Source organism: Anopheles gambiae (genome assembly GCF_943734735.2).
Source record: "Anopheles gambiae chromosome X unlocalized genomic scaffold, idAnoGambNW_F1_1 X_unloc_34, whole genome shotgun sequence".
NCBI lineage: Eukaryota > Metazoa > Arthropoda > Insecta > Diptera > Culicidae > Anopheles > Anopheles gambiae.
This window is the reverse complement of record NW_026902642.1, coordinates 374-7,500: the sequence shown is the minus strand read 5'-3', so window position 1 is coordinate 7,500 and position 7,127 is coordinate 374.

The following is a 7,127-nucleotide window of genomic DNA, read 5'->3' as shown; positions in this document are numbered from 1 at the left end:
AAAACCACTATCCAGAATCGGATGTAGAATCATTAGACGAATTTAAAATTGTTCTACGACACCCATCTGCGACGTTTAGTATTCGAGATATAGCACTTTGTAGGTCTGACCGAGCAATTTTTGTTCCGCGCACTTTGTGCACCGTACACTTTGATGTTTGTATGAAAAAGTACCCTACCTAGGGACGCGTAGAGCAAATTTGTACCCCCGGGCATGTTGTCGATTGACATTCTGGTTGCACTTTTCATCATCTAGGGTGCGTTCCTGACACGTTTTGAGGGGTTTTAGCAAAAAAAAAATTTTCGACTACTCGAGCTCTCTGGCCCGTTCGGTGCACATTTTTGAAAAAAGCTAGGGAGCTGCCCCTAGGTTCGGGGTGTCACAAAATGTTGAAAAGTGGTCGAAAAACCACTATCCAGAATCGGATGTAGAATCGTTAGACGAACTTAAAATTGTTCTACGACACCCATCTGCGACGTTTAGTATTCGAGATATAGCACTTTGTAGGTCTGACCGAGCAATTTTTGTTCCGAGCACTTTGTGCACCGTACACTTTGATGTTTGTATGAAAAAGTACCCTACCTAGGGACGCGTAGAGCAAATTTGTACCCCCGGGCATGTTGTCGATTGACATTCTGGTTGCACTTTTCATCATCTAGGGTGCGTTCCTGACACGTTTTGAGGGGTTTTAGCAAAAAAATTTTTTTCGACTACTCGAGCTCTCTGGCCCGTTCGGTGCACATTTTTGAAAAAAGCTAGGGAGCTGCCCCTAGGTTCGGGGTGTCACAAAATGTTGAAAAGTGGTCGAAAAACCACTATCCAGAATCGGATGTAGAATCATTAGACGAACTTAAAATTGTTCTACGACACCCATCTGCGACGTTTAGTATTCGAGTTATGGCCCGTCCTAGGTCTGACCGAGCAATTTTTGTTCCGCGCACTTTGTGCACCGTACACGTTGATGTTTGTATGAAAAAGTACCCTACCTAGGGACGCGTATAGCAAATTTGTACCCCCGGGCATGTTGTCGATTGACATTCTGGTTGCACTTTTCATCATCTAGGGTGCGTTCCTGACACGTTTTGAGGGGTTTTAGCAAAAAAAAAATTTTCGACTACTCGAGCTCTCTGGCCCGTTCGGTGCACATTTTTGAAAAAAGCTAGGGAGCTGCCCCTAGGTTCGGGGTGTCACAAAATGTTGAAAAGTGGTCGAAAAAACCACTATCCAGAATCGGATGTAGAATCGTTAGACGAACTTAAAATTGTTCTACGACACCCATCTGCGACGTTTAGTATTCGAGTTATGGCCCGTACCAGGTCTGACCGAGCAATTTTTGTTCCGCGCACTTTGTGCACCGTACACTTTGATGTTTGTATGAAAAAGTACCCTACCTAGGGACGCGTAGAGCAAATTTGTACCCCCGGGCATGTTGTCGATTGACATTCTGGTTGCACTTTTCATCATCTAGGGTGCGTTCCTGACACGTTTTGAGGGGTTTTAGCAAAAAAAAAATTTTCGACTACTCGAGCTCTCTGGCCCGTTCGGTGCACATTTTTGAAAAAAGCTAGGGAGCTGCCCCTAGGTTCGGGGTGTCACAAAATGTTGAAAAGTGGTCGAAAAACCACTATCCAGAATCGGATGTAGAATCGTTAGACGAACTTAAAATTGTTCTACGACACCCATCTGCGACGTTTAGTATTCGAGATATATAACACTTTGTAGGTCTGACCGAGCAATTTTTGTTCCGCGCACTTTGTGCACCGTACACTTTGATGTTTGTATGAAAAAGTACCCTACCTAGGGACGCGTAGAGCAAATTTGTACCCCCGGGCATGTTGTCGATTGACATTCTGGTTGCACTTTTCATCATCTAGGGTGCGTTCCTGACACGTTTTGAGGGGTTTTAGCAAAAAAAAAAAAATTTCGACTACTCGAGCTCTCTGGCCCGTTCGGTGCACATTTTTGAAAAAAGCTAGGGAGCTGCCCCTAGGTTCGGGGTGTCACAAAATGTTGAAAAGTGGTCGAAAAACCACTATCCAGAATCGGATGTAGAATCGTTAGACGAACTTAAAATTGTTCTACGACACCCATCTGCGACGTTTAGTATTCGAGTTATGGCCCGTACCAGGTCTGACCGAGCAATTTTTGTTCCGCGCACTTTGTGCACCGTACACTTTGATGTTTGTATGAAAAAGTACCCTACCTAGGGACGCGTAGAGCAAATTTGTACCCCCGGGCATGTTGTCGATTGACATTCTGGTTGCACTTTTCATCATCTAGGGTGCGTTCCTGACACGTTTTGAGGGGTTTTAGCAAAAAAAAATTTTCGACTACTCGAGCTCTCTGGCCCGTTCGGTGCACATTTTTGAAAAAAGCTAGGGAGCTGCCCCTAGGTTCGGGGTGTCACAAAATGTTGAAAAGTGGTCGAAAAACCACTATCCAGAATCGGATGTAGAATCATTAGACGAACTTAAAATTGTTCTACGACACCCATCTGCGACGTTTAGTATTCGAGATATAGCACTTTGTAGGTCTGACCGAGCAATTTTTGTTCCGCGCACTTTGTGCAACCGTACACTTTGATGTTTGTATGAAAAAGTACCCTACCTAGGGACGCGTAGAGCAAATTTGTACCCCCGGGCATGTTGTCGATTGACATTCTGGTTGCACTTTTCATCATCTAGGGTGCGTTCCTGACACGTTTTGAGGGGTTTTAGCAAAAAAAAAATTTTCGACTACTCGAGCTCTCTGGCCCGTTCGGTGCACATTTTTGAAAAAAGCTAGGAGCTGCCCCTAGGTTCGGGGTGTCACAAAATGTTGAAAAGTGGTCGAAAAACCACTATCCAGAATCGGATGTAGAATCATTAGACGAACTTAAAATTGTTCTACGACACCCATCTGCGACGTTTAGTATTCGAGATATAGCACTTTGTAGGTCTGACCGAGCAATTTTTGTTCCGAGCACTTTGTGCACCGTACACTTTGATGTTTGTATGAAAAAGTACCCTACCTAGGGACGCGTAGAGCAAATTTGTACCCCCGGGCATGTTGTCGATTGACATTCTGGTTGCACTTTTCATCATCTAGGGTGCGTTCCTGACACGTTTTGAGGGGTTTTAGCAAAAAAATTTTTTTCGACTACTCGAGCTCTCTGGCCCGTTCGGTGCACATTTTTGAAAAAAGCTAGGGAGCTGCCCCTAGGTTCGGGGTGTCACAAAATGTTGAAAAGTGGTCGAAAAACCACTATCCAGAATCGGATGTAGAATCATTAGACGAACTTAAAATTGTTCTACGACACCCATCTGCGACGTTTAGTATTCGAGTTATGGCCCGTCCTAGGTCTGACCGAGCAATTTTTGTTCCGCGCACTTTGTGCACCGTACACGTTGATGTTTGTATGAAAAAGTACCCTACCTAGGGACGCGTATAGCAAATTTGTACCCCCGGGCATGTTGTCGATTGACATTCTGGTTGCACTTTTCATCATCTAGGGTGCGTTCCTGACACGTTTTGAGGGGTTTTAGCAAAAAAAAAATTTTCGACTACTCGAGCTCTCTGGCCCGTTCGGTGCACATTTTTGAAAAAAGCTAGGGAGCTGCCCCTAGGTTCGGGGTGTCACAAAATGTTGAAAAGTGGTCGAAAAACCACTATCCAGAATCGGATGTAGAATCGTTAGACGAACTTAAAATTGTTCTACGACACCCATCTGCGACGTTTAGTATTCGAGTTATGGCCCGTACCAGGTCTGACCGAGCAATTTTTGTTCCGCGCACTTTGTGCACCGTACACTTTGATGTTTGTATGAAAAAGTACCCTACCTAGGGACGCGTAGAGCAAATTTGTACCCCCGGGCATGTTGTCGATTGACATTCTGGTTGCACTTTTCATCATCTAGGGTGCGTTCCTGACACGTTTTGAGGGGTTTTAGCAAAAAAAAAAATTTTCGACTACTCGAGCTCTCTGGCCCGTTCGGTGCACATTTTTGAAAAAAGCTAGGGAGCTGCCCCTAGGTTCGGGGTGTCACAAAATGTTGAAAAGTGGTCGAAAAACCACTATCCAGAATCGGATGTAGAATCGTTAGACGAACTTAAAATTGTTCTACGACACCCATCTGCGACGTTTAGTATTCGAGATATATAACACTTTGTAGGTCTGACCGAGCAATTTTTGTTCCGCGCACTTGTGCACCGTACACTTTGATGTTTGTATGAAAAAGTACCCTACCTAGGGACGCGTAGAGCAAATTTGTACCCCCGGCATGTTGTCGATTGACATTCTGGTTGCACTTTTCATCATCTAGGGTGCGTTCCTGACACGTTTTGAGGGGTTTTAGCAAAAAAAAAAAAAATTTCGACTACTCGAGCTCTCTGGCCCGTTCGGTGCACATTTTTGAAAAAAGCTAGGGAGCTGCCCCTAGGTTCGGGGTGTCACAAAATGTTGAAAAGTGGTCGAAAAACCACTATCCAGAATCGGATGTAGAATCATTAGACGAACTTAAAATTGTTCTACGACACCCATCTGCGACGTTTAGTATTCGAGTTATGGCCCGTACCAGGTCTGACCGAGCAATTTTGTTCCGCGCACTTTGTGCACCGTACACTTTGATGTTTGTATGAAAAAGTACCCTACCTAGGGACGCCGTAGAGCAAATTTGTACCCCCGGGCATGTTGTCGATTGACATTCTGGTTGCACTTTTCATCATCTAGGTGCGTTCCTGACACGTTTTGAGGGGTTTTAGCAAAAAAAAAATTTTCGACTACTCGAGCTCTCTGGCCCGTTCGGTGCACATTTTTGAAAAAAGCTAGGGAGCTGCCCCTAGGTTCGGGGTGTCACAAAATGTTGAAAAGTGGTCGAAAAAACCACTATCCAGAATCGGATGTAGAATCATTAGACGAACTTAAAATTGTTCTACGACACCCATCTGCGACGTTTAGTATTCGAGATATAGCACTTTGTAGGTCTGACCGAGCAATTTTTGTTCCGAGCACTTTGTGCACCGTACACTTTGATGTTTGTATGAAAAAGTACCCTACCTAGGGACGCGTAGAGCAAATTTGTACCCCCGGGCATGTTGTCGATTGACATTCTGGTTGCACTTTTCATCATCTAGGGTGCGTTCCTGACACGTTTTGAGGGGTTTTAGCAAAAAAAAAATTTTCGACTACTCGAGCTCTCTGGCCCGTTCGGTGCACATTTTTGAAAAAAGCTAGGGAGCTGCCCCTAGGTTCGGGGTGTCACAAAATGTTGAAAAGTGGTCGAAAAACCACTATCCAGAATCGGATGTAGAATCGTTAGACGAACTTAAAATTGTTCTACGACACCCATCTGCGACGTTTAGTATTCGAGATATGGCCCGTCCTAGGTCTGACCGAGCAATTTTTGTTCCGCGCACTTTGTGCACCGTACACTTTGATGTTTGTATGAAAAAGTACCCTACCTAGGGACGCGTAGAGCAAATTTGTACCCCCGGGCATGTTGTCGATTGACATTCTGGTTGCACTTTTCATCATCTAGGGTGCGTTCCTGACACGTTTTGAGGGGTTTTAGCAAAAAAATTTTTTTCGACTACTCGAGCTCTCTGGCCCGTTCGGTGCAACATTTTTGAAAAAAGCTAGGGAGCTGCCCCTAGGTTCGGGGTGTCACAAATGTTGAAAAGTGGTCGAAAAACCACTATCCAGAATCGGATGTAGAATCATTAGACGAACTTAAAATTGTTCTACGACACCCATCTGCGACGTTTAGTATTCGAGATATAGCACTTTGTAGGTCTGACCGAGCAATTTTGTACTAAAATGTATGGTGAACATGTATTCATTAAATAACATTGACTTGCATCGTGCCCTACTTCATCGGCACAGCTGTTATTGACTATCTTTAGTGGAAATGGATTGAGTTTGACCATTTTAAGCCCATTTCCTATGCCGTGCACCAACATTGTGTACCGATCAGGGAAAGTACGCTACGTACGCGTTCATGGATGTCGATGTTGGTACAAGTTGCCGGTCGGGATAGCCGTGCACCAAAACTGTGTACCGATCAGGGAAAGTACAAGACGAAGGGTGCATCTCGAGCGTACGCGTTCATAGATGTCCATGTTGGTACACTTGCACCAAAATTGTGTACCAATCAGGGAAAGTACAACATGGAGGGCGCAGCCCGGGCGTACCCGATCATGGATGTCCATGTTGATACAATCTACGTGTACGTACCTAGTTTTTGTATCAAAAGTTGCATTAAAGTGCTTGTATGCTTAAAATGCTTATCTCAACCGGTCACCTTTTGGCCTGTCCTTTTATAACAGAAACCTAGAAAGATACTCGATATTTTTGTGTTTTTCCATTAGCCCGGGACGACGAAATGAGCTATGTGCACATCGTGCAGAAAACTGTCTTCGCCACGCATGTTTTTGTCTATCCACTCATATAATCACCCACATTTGTGTTCAACACGGACGGCGCAGCCCGAGCGAACGCGTTAATGTTTATGTTTGTACACACTGCTTGTACGATTCTAGGATTTGGTAATTGCGTCACAGTGCCCGACCGTCGCGGACACCATTCTTGGACAGAAGTCCTAGTACGTAGAGTACTTTCCCTAGGTATGTGCTCGTTCGTGACTATCGTTGCGTGCTTACGGACACGCTTGGGTATGTTTACCATACAAGGTTTACTAGGGAAACCTGGGAAGGACGCTTGCCCTCCCGTCGCGGACACCATTCTTGGAAAGAAGTCCTAGTACGTAGCGTTCCTTATTTTACTTGATCAGTTTGTAATGCATTCGCTTTGTTCCATCGACTTCTGCTACTGCTCACTAAGGGGTGTTCGTTTGCGATGTGTACGATAAGCAACTGTCTATCCTAACCAGCAGTTAATCAACACTTTTCACCCAAGTCATAGGAACATAGAGTACTTTTCCTAATCGGTACACAATTTTGGTGCACCTCTAACCTGGCCGGCACTTTATCGTTACGTTTTGTGCATAACCTAGGGACGTGGTGTAAGTTTCATGATTTTTATGTTTGATTCGGTTTATTATGATTGAAAACTACGCTACGTCCCAGAAATTTGAACTCGACTACTTCATCCATGTGGCGCCAAAAGCTACTGGGCAACGCCTAGCTAATGCC